This window comes from Eretmochelys imbricata, chromosome 3 (genome assembly GCF_965152235.1).
Source record: "Eretmochelys imbricata isolate rEreImb1 chromosome 3, rEreImb1.hap1, whole genome shotgun sequence".
NCBI lineage: Eukaryota > Metazoa > Chordata > Testudines > Cheloniidae > Eretmochelys > Eretmochelys imbricata.
The window spans coordinates 157,971,237-157,985,292 of record NC_135574.1 but is presented as its reverse complement, the minus strand read 5'-3'; the positions used below and the strand labels follow the sequence as shown (position 1 = coordinate 157,985,292).

Sequence of the window (14,056 nt, the reverse complement as noted above, 5' to 3'; positions counted from 1 at the left end):
AGCTATTACCAGCAGGAGAGTGAGTTTGTGTGTGTATGGGGGTGGGGGGGTGAGAAAACCTGGATTTGTGCTGGAAATGGCCCACCTTGATTATCATGCACATTGTAGGGAGAGTGGTCACTTTTGATAAGCTATTACCAGCAGGAGAGTGAGTTTGTGTGTGTGTTTTTTTGGAGGGGGGTGAGGGAGTGAGAGAACCTGGATTTGTGCTGGAAATGACCCACCTTGATTATCATACACATTGTGAAGAGAGTGGTCACTTTGGATGGGCTATTACCAGTAGGAGAGTGAGGTGGGGGGGGGGCAGAGGGTGAGAAAACCTGGATTTGTGCTGGAAATGGCCCAATTTAATGATCACTTTAGATAAGCTATTACCAGCAGGAGAGTGAGTTTGTGTGTGTATGGGGGTGGGGGGTGAGAAAACCTGGATTTGTGCTGGAAATGGCCCAACTTGATGATCACTTTAGATAAGCTATTACCAGCAGGACAGTGGGGTGGGAGGGGGTATTGTTTCATGGTCTCTGTGTGTATATAATGTCTACTGCAGTTTCCACGGTATGCATCCGATGAAGTGAGCTGTAGCTCACGAAAGCTCATGCTCAAATAAATTGGTTAGTCTCTAAGGTGCCACAAGTACTCCTTTTCTTTTTCCCTCCCTCAGTGCTGGGAGGATGAATGCACTGCTGTGAAGAGCTTTAAGCTCTGCTGTTGAAAAGCCCTAGGTAAGAACCGGGGGCTATTGCAATGAGGGCTGGAGTCCCTGTTTTCGGGCCCAGGCCTGACCAGCAATCCCACTGGAGAAAACAAACTGCTCTTCCCTGGAGCCTTGCAGGGGCTTGTTTTGGACTTGGCGTTGTTGTTATTTACATTTCTAAAGGGTCTGTCCTTGCAGCATGTGGGGGCTCACTCCCCTCCACTCAACCCCCACCCCGGGCACTGGGAGCTTCTCCCCCACGCGCCGTGTCCTCCCTCCCATCACTCCGGGTCCGACTCCCGCGAGGCACGGCAGGCCCAGGAGGGGCGGGCTCTGCTCCCAGGGGCAGGTGCTGGGGCGGGCACGGACCCCAGGGGGGCCTCCACTCCCAGCCTGTCGGCGGGGGGCGGGGCCGGGCCGCTGAGGCGGGGAAGCCGGTTCCCTTCGCCCCCTCAGGGCGGCTGCTCTGGGTGCCCCGACTCCCCCCGCCTCCGGGGCACATGACCCGCCCTCTCCTCTCCCCAGCGGGCGGGTCACATGTCCCCGGCGGAGCGGCGCACAGCTCGCAGGCCCAGGCCCGCGCGACGGAGGCAGGAGCGGATCCGCCCCCGCCAGGCCCGCAGGTACCTGCAGCCTCTGGGGTCGCTTTAGCGGGAGGTCGATTCCCGCCGCGAGGCTCCTGCCCCTGCTGGCACGAGGACGGCGAGCCCTTAGCCCCGGCGCGCTGAGCGGGGGTGTCCTGCCTCGCCCCCGCGGGAGAGAGCTGCCGGCCCAGCGCTCCGACCCGGGGCGAGCTCGCCTGCCCCGCGCCGCGAGGGGAGCGGGCCGGGGCTGGGACCTGCTGCTGCGCTCGGCTGGGAATCTGGGCACACGCGCGCTCTGACTTCAGCCTGCGGCGCGTCTCGAAGTGCCCTGTGGGTGGTTATTGCGGGGGGTTAGGAGTTAAAAATACTGTAATACCATTAAAATAAAAACATGACTCTTCAAAGCTGTTACCAGTAACTCTGTCTTACGGGGGTGTGAGTGTCAGTGTCCGTTTCGTGTTAAAACGAGCAAAGTCAAAAATGGCGAGTCAAAAATGAAACGGGATTTTTTCCCCCCAAAATTGTATTGATTTCTACATATTTTTTTAAAAAAAACATTTGGAATAGGACTTTTAAAAAATAGAAATGTCGTATTTCGATGTTTTTGGAACAAAAACCAGTTTTGATGTTTTTGTTTTGAAATGACACTTTGTTTAGAAATTTACTTTATGTAAAAATTACAAAGGGTTGAAGATGAAACAACATTTCAGATTTGTCAGAACGAAATGTTTAGACTGACATTGAAATGTTGGCCTTTTAATCATGTGAAATTTTTTGAAACTTCGCCTTTTTGTCCTGATTCGTGATGGGTTTGAGTTCTTTTGAATTTTTTTGTGGGGTGAAAAATCTGTTTTCCAATGAGCTCTGAGCATAATGGTTATCAAGCTGCACTCTGCTCTTGCCACTTACAGTCATTAAAACAAATAGTTTTAAACATTTAGTTTACTTCTTCCCTATTTTGTCAGTTTGGACACTGAAAAAAGAGGGATCGCTCTCACTTTTGTTTATTCTATTTTCTAGTCAACAGCACTTCCATGTTTTTATGCATTTAGCACAACATTCAATGTTTTGGTTGTGAATACCGCAGAGGAATGCGTTAAACTGTTTCCACTGAAGACTGATATCTAGAGAAAGATCTGATGATGATGTTTATGTTAGTCTCAAGTTTTGTAAACATTTTCTTTTTTCTTTCTTTTTTTTTTTTTTTTTAAGAGTGACATCTTGTAATCGTACTCCCATTCATGGGTATTAAAGACCAATTTTAGCTCTCAGATATATGCATGTGTGAGCAGCTTCATTGGAAACTTCCAGGGTTTAAGATTTGGTACTTCACTACCACTAGCCACCCTCCTCACAATGGAAAAACAAATGGTTTTCCAGATTTTCTTTTACTTTCTCTTCTGTTTTTTGTTTTGAGGGTGACAAAGAAAAAGATCCGAGCTGAATCCAGTTTCTTCTAGCCCTTGATGAGAATTACTTGAGCACACTAAGAGAGCAGTAAGTAGCAAAGTACGGTATTTTAATTGAGATTAATCCTATTTCTTTTGTGTATTGTGTGTAGATTAAGTTACAAAAGGGCCTTGCTTAGTATTACTGGAGGTTTGCCACTTGAATATGAGCCTCCCAAAAAGCTTGGTTAACTTTTTTCTTCACTATTTACTAGCCCTTTAGTAAGTGAGAGTGGAGTCTTAAGATTCTGTTGCTGTCTCTGTGCAGAAAAGGGCTCTGGATCCAAACAGGAGAACAGAGAAATCAGAGCTTGGTAATGACTTTAGCAGAATGGTTACCCTGAATTAGTTTTATTAGCGGTCCACAGCCCCAAGTCATCCAACACTAGGAATAGGAATCTAAAATATTTTAAAACATTTTTGTTATGTGTGATTTAATCCTCTTTAGCCTAGGATGAAGAACCTCCCAGAAAAGTTCACCCTAGGTATGAAGGAAAAGCATTGTTTTCAGCCTTGATTTGAATTATAAATTAATTATATAGAGAGGGAAGGACCAGATGTGGTGGTTTGTTGTTCCACCTCCAGCCCCCACTACAGTGCTGAACTTTTGCTACTACACTAGTCCCACTATCTCCATTCTTCCCCCTCCCCCCCGCCCCCGCCCTGCAAAAGAGTCAAAATAGAGGGTGTGCAGTTTAAGTCAAGCTAGGTGGCCTTAAGATCTGCTTGCCATTTGGGGGGAGGGGTGCACTTTTTTTCAGTTGCCTGTGAAGATGATGATAATGTAAATGGTTGAGGTAGAGATTGTTTGAGGCTATGTCTAAGCTACATAGTTAAGTCGACATAAATTACACCAATGATCATAACCTGCTATAATGACATCGCTTGTGCATGTTGACACAACACTCATTGTGTTGGCAGAGCTCATCCACAGTTTGTGCTCTAGCACTGACAGAGAGAGCAGTGCACTGTTGGTAGCTATCCCACTGTGCAACTTGCCACCTTCTGCAGCTAGGAGTTGTGAGAATGGGGAGTGGATTGCAGTGCATCATGGGTGTGGGCTCAACATCCCATAGCGCAGTTTTTTCTGTCCCATCATTCCATGGATTTCCGACTATGTTTTGCGCTGTTTATTAACAGTCCCTGTAAACTGTGTGCCCTCCATCTCTGCCTGAAAGCATGGATCCTCCTGCACTGCTCTCTAGTTTTGTGATCAATGTTATGAACACACTGTGGCGGATCATACAGTATTTCATGAGCTTCGAATCTGAACAGGAATCCATGGTGCCTTTCCTGCTGTCTGCCATGGAAAGAAACAATTCCAGATTAAATTTGGCATTCATGGAGTAATTGCAGATGGTGGACCATCACTTTTGGGCTCACGAAACAAGCACAGGGTAGTGGGATCGCATTGTTAGCAGATCTGGGATGATGAGCAGTGGCTGCAGAACTTTTGGAAATGCATAGCCACCTTCCTGGAACTGTGTGCTGAGCTCTCCCCGCCCTGCCCTGTTGCGCAAGGACACCAGAATGAGAGCTGCCCTCTCAGTGGAGAAGTGCATGGCAGTAGGTGTGTGGAAGTTAGTAATTCCGGACTGCTTCTGGTCAGTTGCGAATCAGTTTGAAGTTGGGAAGTCCACTGTGGGGGTTGTGTTCACACAAGTGTTCAAGGCCATTAATTGCATCCTTCTATGAAGGACTGTGAAATGTACATGAAATAGTGGGTGGCTTTGTGGCAATGAGATTCCTTAACTGCAGCAGGGTGATAGATGATAACCATATCCCAATTTTGGACCTGGACCATCTTGCGACAGAGAACATAAGTAGAAAGAGGTACTTCTCTATGGTATTGCAGGTGCTTGTGGATCACCAAAGTCATTTCACTGATATCAATGTGGGGTGGTCAGGGATAGTGCATGGTGCATGCATCTTCAGGAACACTGGCCTATACAGAAAGCTGCAAGCAGGAATTTTCTTTCCAGACCAGAAGATTCCAATGGGGGATTATCATAAATATAAAGGGAAGGGTAAACACTTTTAAAATCCCTCCTGGCCAGAGGAAAAACCCTTTCATCTGTAAAGGGTTAAGAAGCTAGGATAACCTCGCTGGCACCTGACCAAAATGACCAATGAGGAGACAAGATACTTTCAAAGTTGAAGGGCAGGGAAAACAAAGGTTCTCTCTGTCTGTGTGATGCTTTTGCCGGGAACAGAAAAGGAATGGAGTCTTAGAACTTAGTAAGTAATCTAGTTAGATATGCGTTAGATTCTGTTTTGTTTAAATGACTGAGAAAATAAGCTGTGCTGAATGGAATGTATATTCCTGTTTTTGTGTCTATTTGTAACTTAAGGTTTTGCCTAGAGGGATTCTCTGTGTTTTGAATCTGCTTACCCTGTAAGGTATTTACCATCCTGATTTTACAGAGGTGATTCTTTTATTTTTTCTTCAATTAAAATTCTTCTTTTAAGAACCTGATTGCTTTTTCATTGTTCTTAAGATCCAAGGGTTTGGGTCTGTGTTCACCTATGTAAATTGGTGAGGATTTTTATCAAGCCTTCCCCAGGAAAGGGGGTGTAGGGCTTGGGAGGATTTTGGGGGGAAAGACGTTTCCAAGCGGGCTCTTTCCCTGTTATATATTTGTTAGACGCTTGGTGGTGGCAGCAATAAAGTCCAAGGGCAGTAAGGTAAAATAGTTTGTACCTTGGGGAAGTTTAACCTAAACTGGTAAAAATAAGCTTAGGGGGTTTTTCATGCAGGTTCCCACATCTGTATCCTAGAGTTCATAGTGGGGAAGGAACCTTGACAGGGATGTTGACATGCCTAAAGTGATCTTGGAAGACCCAGCATATCCCTTACTGCCATATCTGATGAAGCCTTACACGGGAGACCTGGACAGCAGCAAGGAGCGCTTCGACAATAGGCTGAGCAGGTGCAGAGTGACCATTGAATGTGTGTTTGGCAGATTGAAAGCTCGCTGGCGCTGCCTTTATGGCAGGAGGATCGCAATGAGAAAAATATTCCCATGGTTGTAGCAGTCTGGTGTGCACTGCATAATATTTGTGAGGCTACGGGTGAAAAGTTTCCCCAGGGGTGGAGTGAGGAGGCGGATTGCTTGGTGGCTGATTTTGAGCAGCCAGAAAGAAGGGCTATTAGAGGGCACAAGGGGGGCTATGAGGTACCATTCTGATAATGAGCACCAGTAACATGTTTTCCTATAAAGCATTTTGCAGTGCTTTGTTAACTTGCCACCTTGAATTAAAATTTTGATGATTGCTTCCTGAACGTGATTTGTTGTCTGCAAATGTGCAAATTGCCACTGTGTATGAATTCCAGCAGCAACCACCATGTGTAGGAGATAAATAAAGATTTATTTTCTTTCAGAGAGTACACTTTTATTAAATAGCAATAACCAATACACAAAAAAACGCTTTCTTGATAGGGACATAACAGTAAGAGGAGCACTCTCTTGTTGGAGGCTCTCATAGCTGTGTCTAAGGGTATGGCTACACTTGCAGATGTAGACGCGTTGAGTTAAACCAGTCTTCATAGAGCGCAGTAGAGAAAGCGCTGCAATCTGTCCACACTGACAGCTTCAAGCACACTGGTGTGGCCACATTTGCAGCACTTGCAGTGGCATTGGGAGCTATGCATTATGGGCAGCAATCCCAGCATGCAATTGACTGCAACGTGCTTTTCAAATGGGGTGGGGTGGAGTGTGACAGGGAGTGTGTTGTGTATATGTGGGGGGAGAGAGAGTGGGTTTTTGGGGGGGCTGAAAGCATGTCAGCGTGCTGTCTTGTAAGTTCAGACAGCAGCAGACCTCTCCCTCCTCCCCGTCTTTCTCTCACACACACAGCGTTCCACAGTAATGGCTTGCTTTGTCTCGGAGCCGGCTGTCAGAAACAGAGCTTTCAGAGGGCATATCTGCATTCCTAAGCGAGTTCAAAACAATGAGAAGAGTGGCCATTTGACTTAAGGGGATTATGGGACGTTTCCAGAGGCTGATCAGAGTGCAGTAAGGCAACACCTCGTTCACATTGATGTCCGGGCGTTTCAGCCACTACGCAACAAGCGTTAATCTTCTCGATGAGGTGGAGTACCTGGAGTGCTCTAGCCATGGAGTCAGAGCATTCTATGTGCCTTGCCAGTGTGGACGGGGAGTGAGCTAGGGTCCCCAGGGCTGCTTTAATGCGCTCTAACTCGCAAGTGTAGCCAAGCCCTAAGTCCAGCTATCAGTGGGGAACCTGTCCAAAGAAGTGGAGTGAATGGGGAATACGACAGTCTGGGAAGATGCAAGGAATGTGTGGGTGGAGTTTGGGGAGGACATAGCTAGCAGTTCTGTATGGGCTGCAGGAGGGAGTGAGCTCACATATATTCTGCCTGCAGGACGATTAGGGGCTTCAGTATCTCTGTTTGGTCTCCATCACTTTTATCATCCACTCCTGGTCCTCTAAAATTCTCTCCTCACCCTGCTTCCTCTCTTGGCTATCTGTTTTTAATTTTTCATTGATTGTGTCTCTCCATGCCCTGTGTTCTTGTTCTGTAGCGTCAAAGGATTGGAGCACCTCTCAAAACATTTGCTCCCCCATAAGGTCATTTCCTTATCTGGCAGAGGCACTCCACCAGTGTCTAGGGGGTTCTTCTCAAGGCCACATCTTCAGAAACAAAAGAAACAATAAACAGAGGCATGATAGTGAACTCACAGCATTGAATCATAATAGTAAAATACCTCTTTCTCACTGTCCCTTGGCAAGCACATAGCTCAGCGAATGCCTTAAACATGGTGAGTTTGGCTTGGGCGTGAGGGAAGTGGAGTGTAAGAGGGCGTTCAAAATGAGGCAAAGGATCAAGGTGGTTTTTTAAGGGGATCACTGCAAGTGACTAGGGACAATATTGTGACTGCCACCATTTTCCATAGGCGGGGGTCATTGAAGCCGATATCTGAATCCTTGCTTATCCTCGGAAGTGAAAGATGCATTTCCTGCATACATGCGACTTCAGACTGGGTCCCTCTGCTGCTCTCCTATGTGCCGCTTTGGTCCTTGCACCAGTGATTGCTGATTGACATGGGAAAGTTTCCTACAGCGGGGGAGGGAACAAAGCAGCTCTGCCAAGAAACCTTCCACAGAGGATTGTTGAGTATCTCCATGAAAGTTTCCTAGAGATCTCTCTGGAGGATTCCTGTGAAATCTCGGTGTGCATTAACACACTTTTCCACAGGGCCCCACTGTTTAGTTTCATAGGGAAAGTGAAGCAGAGCCAAACACAGCTAATCTTGTACATTTCTATCTCTTAACCCACTTCTAGCATATAACAAAGCAAAGGACAGCTCTACCTCATATAACCAAGCAGTATCAACTCAAAATGAGCACTAACCAGAGCTCCCCTCCCCTGCATCATGCACGCCACAGGTGGAGAGCTGTGACTGGCTTGAATGCTCCGGGGTTGAGAAGAGGTCCTGGCTCATAGTGGTACTGGACTACCCTGTCACCTGTCCCATCTTGTTCACTACTTCATCCTTGGGGTTCAGTCCACTGGCCCCTGTCTCCAGGCCTCCCCGCTTGAAATATCCATGGGGCTCGTGGAGGTGGGGTCACCGCCGAGGATGGCATCCAGCTCCTTATAGAAATGTCAGGTCTTTGGCACAGAATCAGAGTGATGGTTTGACTCCCTTGCCTCTTGGTATGCCTGCCTCAGCTCCTTGATCTTCACACTGCATTGATGTGTGTCCCATTGATAGCCCTTATCCAACATGCCACGAGAAATCCGACCATAGATATCGAAATTCCTATGCCTGGAGTGGAGCTGGAACTGCACAGCCTCTTCTCCCCACAGAGCCAGCAGATCCAACAACTTCGATGTACTCCACACAGGAAATTGTTTAGTGCATGGAGCCACCATGGTCAGCTGGAAAGATGCCATGTGAGCAGTCCATGCCAAGCAAACCAGAAGTGCAATTTCAAAAATTTTTGGTCCTTTAAAGGGAGAGGGCAGAGGCCTGTGAACCTGGGTGCAGGGCAGGGAAGTTCAAATGGCTGACCAAAGCAGTCAGGATGGGCATTGTGGGACACCTCGTGGAGGCCATTTATGGCGACATAACCAAGCACAGTGTGTACATTGACACTGCATCAATCTAACTTTGCCGCAAAAATCTCTATGCCTCTTGTCAAAGTGGTTTTTATTTTGTTTGCGTAGCAGGAGAGTTAAATCAGTTGGAGGAGCATTGTTGTGTGTATACCTCCACTGTTTTATTGACAAAAGCAGACTTTTGTCGACAAAACTGTGTAGTGTAGATGAGGCCTTAGTGTGGTCTCAGGTAGCATGAACAGGAAGTTTCCCCTAAGCAGACTTTCTAAGCAGATGGAATGGGAACTACAGTTCCCAGGCAGGCTTTCTAAGTATGATCTCACTTGCCTAATTGCATGTTCCACCCAAGCTATGCGTATTCCTGATAGCATTTTATTATTGCTTGTTTGTTTTATTTGTAACAGTTATTTGGCATCCACTAAAGTTTTGTCCACATTTTTTGGTTCAGACAGAATAAAAAAGCTAGAATCCTTTGCAGGGTGCTTCACAACACATAGTCTCTGAAGTGGGGGATGGCAGAGTGGTTGTTTTTTTAAATAGACTCTAAATGGGGATATGATGTTGAACTTTTTGTCTCATGGGCCACTTGCCAATGCTGAAATCTGTGATGGGTACCCATTCAAACAAAATATCCCTTGCTGAGCAAGCATATCGGGTGAGGGAAGAAAATCTTTTAAGGTCTAATGACCATATTTTATCGCATAACTGAACAAACTGAAAAGGATAAGACAGAGTCCTCAAGTCTGGCTAAGTTTATTGGAACTCAGCTTTCATTTTGACCCTGCTGCTGTTGGCATCCAATTAAAACATAATCCTAATCAGGGATGTTGTTTTGTTTAGTGGTTGTGAAATAGGCCATTCTTTCCTCCCATACTTTCATGCAGTTGAGCCTATGAGACGAGATCACTCTTCATGGGATACTTTCTGGAATTATACTCTGTTTGGCTACAAAGGCAGTGTTAATGTATGCAGCCATATTTTGATTTGCATACCTCCCTTCCCTGACAAACATTATTCAGGCCCAAAATAGGAATAATTTGTGTGTGAGGCAGTTGTGTAGGTATTTATGCTGGGTCAGGAAGTATTCATCTACAGACATGTAAACCAAGCCCTTTAAACTGTAAGCCTCTTTTCAATAACACCACTCCCTTCCTTGGAGTGGATTTTCGGGTGTAGGGTAGAACTGGTAAAGGCAGCTTCTGTCCCATGCTGCTCCTGAACATTCAAAAAGCAAATCACTGTATTTTTTTCTTAGTGTATAATAGTTTGTCTAAATTAAAAGTTGTTGTGGGTTAACTTGAACTATTTTGTGATAAAGTGCTTTGCGTCCACACGCACACAATTTTTTGTTGCAAATCATTTGATGTTTTAAGCCATATTAATACACTCCCTTTAGAAGTGTGTATACTGAGGTGTAGGATGAGTTTACCCAGAACAAAGTAGGTGTGGCTGTGTTCCCATCCTGAAACAACTGTTTTATATTTGGCAGTCCTGTTAGTATCCCATGCTGCTTTGCTGGCTACCTGGGTCAGCTTATCTATTTACCTGTGTGCCCTCTACTGTTCTGGAATCATCTTGACGTGACTGTCACCTCCCTGTTTAAATGGTGGCATGCAGCCATGTGTGGCTGTTCATGGTTCCAGCTCATGGAAATGATTATTTAGCAGCCATGCCTCTTGCTTCTGTTTGGTCTGGGCTGAGGTCCTGGACTTCATTGTCCAAGGTTCTGGACTTCGTTGTCCTCTGGGAGAGGTGCGAATCCCAGCCTATCTAAGAGCAGTCTTCATAATGCACATGTCTGCAAGTGTCTATCAGAACAAACAAAGGAGAGGGGGTACTTCAAGAACCTGATCTGATGCTGCCACAAGGGAAAGGAGCTCTAGCTGTGATTTAATAATGTCAGGGTCAATAATAAGGGGCCTGGTTGAACTCGTATGGTTTGGCAGCTATTGTGATGAACTGGATCATATTGCTTTGCACTGGACTTTTAACTTTGCGTCATGTTATGTTTGTTCAATAAAGTTTTTTTCTTTTGCTATTCACAATGTTTAACCTGATGTATTTTTTTTTATTAATCATTAATTGAAAATATCATGACATTCTTTGTTTGAAAATTTCATAAGAGCCTTATGTGATTCAATAAAATCCCCACCTGCAGTGTACTAAACTCCATCTACCAGTAGATATAAGTGTTAAGACACGTGTACTGATCATGATAAAAGCCTTACTCAAAGGTATATACATTGTTCACAAGTTTGTCTTGGCCTCAGAGTAGGAACATAATGCATCCCTGGCTCTGAGTCCCTGACCAGTTGCAGCATTTGGTAGATGCTGCCTTTCTGGTGTTCAGAAACTTCAGGAATTCTGCTCATGACCTCCTTCTATTCCTCAGCAAAGCTATCTCCTTTGATCTCGCGTAGGTTGTGCAAAACACAGCAAGCATCTATCATCAATATCTGATGATGCAGATATTGCTCATCAGCTTTCAGCTTGGACATTAGGTACCTCCATCTACCCGTCAGTCTTCCAAATGTATGTTGCACTATCATTCTGCAGCCACTTGGGATTTAGTTAAACAGGTCCTTTATCCAATCCAAGTATCCAGTAAGAGGCTTCGTAATCCAGGGAGACAGAGGGTAATCATAGGAGGAATGCCAGCACCATCAGGGTCCAGAGTGGTTCACAGAAACAAAAGTTCATTGCAGAAAACAAACCAGAGTTTCTAAAGATCCCAGCATCATGGACCTTTGCAGACCACCCCACATTCATATTGGTGAACCTCCCATAATGTTCAGCCAGCCCTGCAGCACCATGAAGAAATATGCCTTTCTGTTGATGAACCCTGAGGCTTGATGCTGGGGGCAAAGGAGAGGCACAGGGATACCATCAATGGCTCCAATATAATTCAGGGGCTCAAATAGTAAATCCGTGAATAACATCCTGTGTATTGCCTAGCTTTATGACCAGAGGGAACAGCACCTTTTTGATAACCGCACACACCTCCATTACAACAACCCTGAGAGGTGATCTAACAATACCAAAATGGGCCGCTACTGACTGGTAGCAATCGTGTTGATGAGCTTCCAGATAGGTGTGTTCTGCAGATTTCTAGGAAGGTGGCCTTTGATATCCTGAAGTTCTGCTTCCAATGCTGGACATCCCAGGTCTGCATTCCAATCATGTTCCATCAGTCAGTGGTAGTACTGGAAATAAGGTGCAAAATTTTAACTGTGAGAGTAATTAACCATTGGAACAAATTACCAAGGGTCATGGTAGATTCTCCATCACTAACAATTTTTAAATCAAGATTGGACGTTTTTCTAAAACCTGTAGGAATTGTTTTGGGGAAGTTCTATGGCCTGTGCTATACAGGAGGTCAGACTACATGATCACATTGGTCCCTTCTGGCCTTGGAAACTATTAATCTAGTTGGCTGAGCTCAAAAGTGGTGGCTAACTCGCTGAAGCCACTGCAGGAAAAGATTAAGCACTAGTATCTTCTCGATTCCATCTTCCTCAGGGGCCTGTATCTACTTGTCTTTGAAATCATTGCACAATATGAAGCATATTTGCAGTATCTTGTTTGAATTAATCACTGTGATGATCACAATGCTCAACAATGTTTCCTCCGTGCTACCTGACAGTGCTTTAAAAATAGCGCTGGCTCGTTACAAGATGGATGATGGAATGAAATGAGAGGAATCGTGGGAATTATTTATTTTGATCCCAAGTCCCAGAATTCAAGTGCCTTTTGGTAATTATCTCACAGTCATAGAACCATAGAAATGTAGGTCTGGAATGGACCTCAAGAGGTCATCTACTCCATCCCTGCATACTGAGACAAGACCAAGTACACCTAGATAATAGATCATATCTGATAGGTGTTTGTCTAACCTGTTCTTAAAAATCTCCAAGGATGGGGATTCTACAACCTCCCTTTGGAATTTATTCCAGTATTTAACTATGTGCCGCAAAAACAGTCCCGGAATGTGTAGAGTTTAGTGGGGAAGCAGTGTACCAGGGGCTGTCTGCCCAGAATGCTGACTGCTTGTTTTGAAACAGTGCAACACTGTGTGCATGCAGCGATCCCAAAGGGTGCTTAGTTGGGGATTACAATGTGGTGTTGACCGACTGCTTGTGCAGCCATTGTTCTGGATCACTTAATGCAGATACGCAAAACCTGCAACAGCTTTCAAGTGCAGACAAGCTTAGTACAGAACTCTGACGCTTTAAAAGGTAAATGTAATGGAGACTTGGATCCAGTTGGAACAGATTCACCCTTGCTAAATGAACGATCCAGTCTTGATGTAGCTGGTGAACAGATATCTGTTGTTTTAAAAACAGCATGGGAGGCCCACAATACTGCCTTTTTATAATATTTGTATATATTTCATGTTTTTGGGAATATTATATTAGGGAAGAAGAGATGAAATAATCAGAACTATAGTGAGACAGAAATGATACTGAAACGTTTTTCTTTATAGACCATATGGATTCATATTTCAAGTTATAAAGGTAAGTATTTTGCTACATTGGTCAGGATTAGTGCAGTATATTCCAATTTAGATTTTTTTAATTTTTAATTTAGAAATTAGTTGGCTAGCAGGAATCATGCACACAAAGCTTGTTGTGGGGATACTACCCTGGTACAGAATCATAGAAATGTAGGGCTAAAAGGGGCCTCAAGAAGTCATCAAGCCAGCTTCTCTGTGCTGAAGCAGGACCATGTAAACCTAGACCAGCATGTCCTCCTTTGGAAGCCTATTCCAGTGCTTAACTACTCTTATAATTAGGAAGTTTTTCCTAATATCTAACCTAAATCTCCCTTGCTGCAGATGAAGCTCATTACTTTTTGTCCGATCTTCAGTGGACATGTTGAGCAACTGATCGCCAACCCTCTTTATAACAGCCCTTAACATACTGGAAGACTGTTATCAGGTCCCCCCTCACTCTTCTTTTCTCAAGACTAAACAGGCCTAATTTTTTTAACCTGTCCTCATAGGTCAGGTTTTCTAAACCTTTTATCATTTTTGTTGCTCTCCTGTGGACTCTCCAATTTTTCCACATCTTTCCTGAATTGTGGTGCCCAAAACTGGACATAGTGCTCCAACTTGGGCCTCACTAGTGCTGAGTAGAGCGGGACAGTTACCTCCTGCGTCTTACATACAACACTCCTGTTAATACACCTCAGAATCATATGAGCCTTTTTTGCAACTGTATCACATTGACAACGCATATTCTGT

The 14,056-nt window shown here is 44.9% G+C and overlaps 1 protein-coding gene across 5 annotated transcripts in view; it reads left to right on the top strand.

Annotated features, from left to right (window-relative positions):
* The first annotated feature begins 1,216 nt into the window (after positions 1-1,216).
* EPHX1 (epoxide hydrolase 1) overlaps positions 1,217-14,056 on the top strand; it is a 47,093-nt gene continuing 34,253 nt past the window's right edge. For 3 of the 5 annotated variants that reach the window (XM_077813681.1, XM_077813684.1, XM_077813683.1), the window contains exons 1-2: positions 1,217-1,317; positions 2,696-2,775. The gene's annotated coding sequence lies outside the window, so the exon portion shown is untranslated. Of the gene's footprint in view, positions 1,318-2,695; positions 2,788-14,056 lie in introns of all 5 variants that reach the window. The other 2 variants (XM_077813682.1, XM_077813685.1) reach the window with 2 other exon arrangements.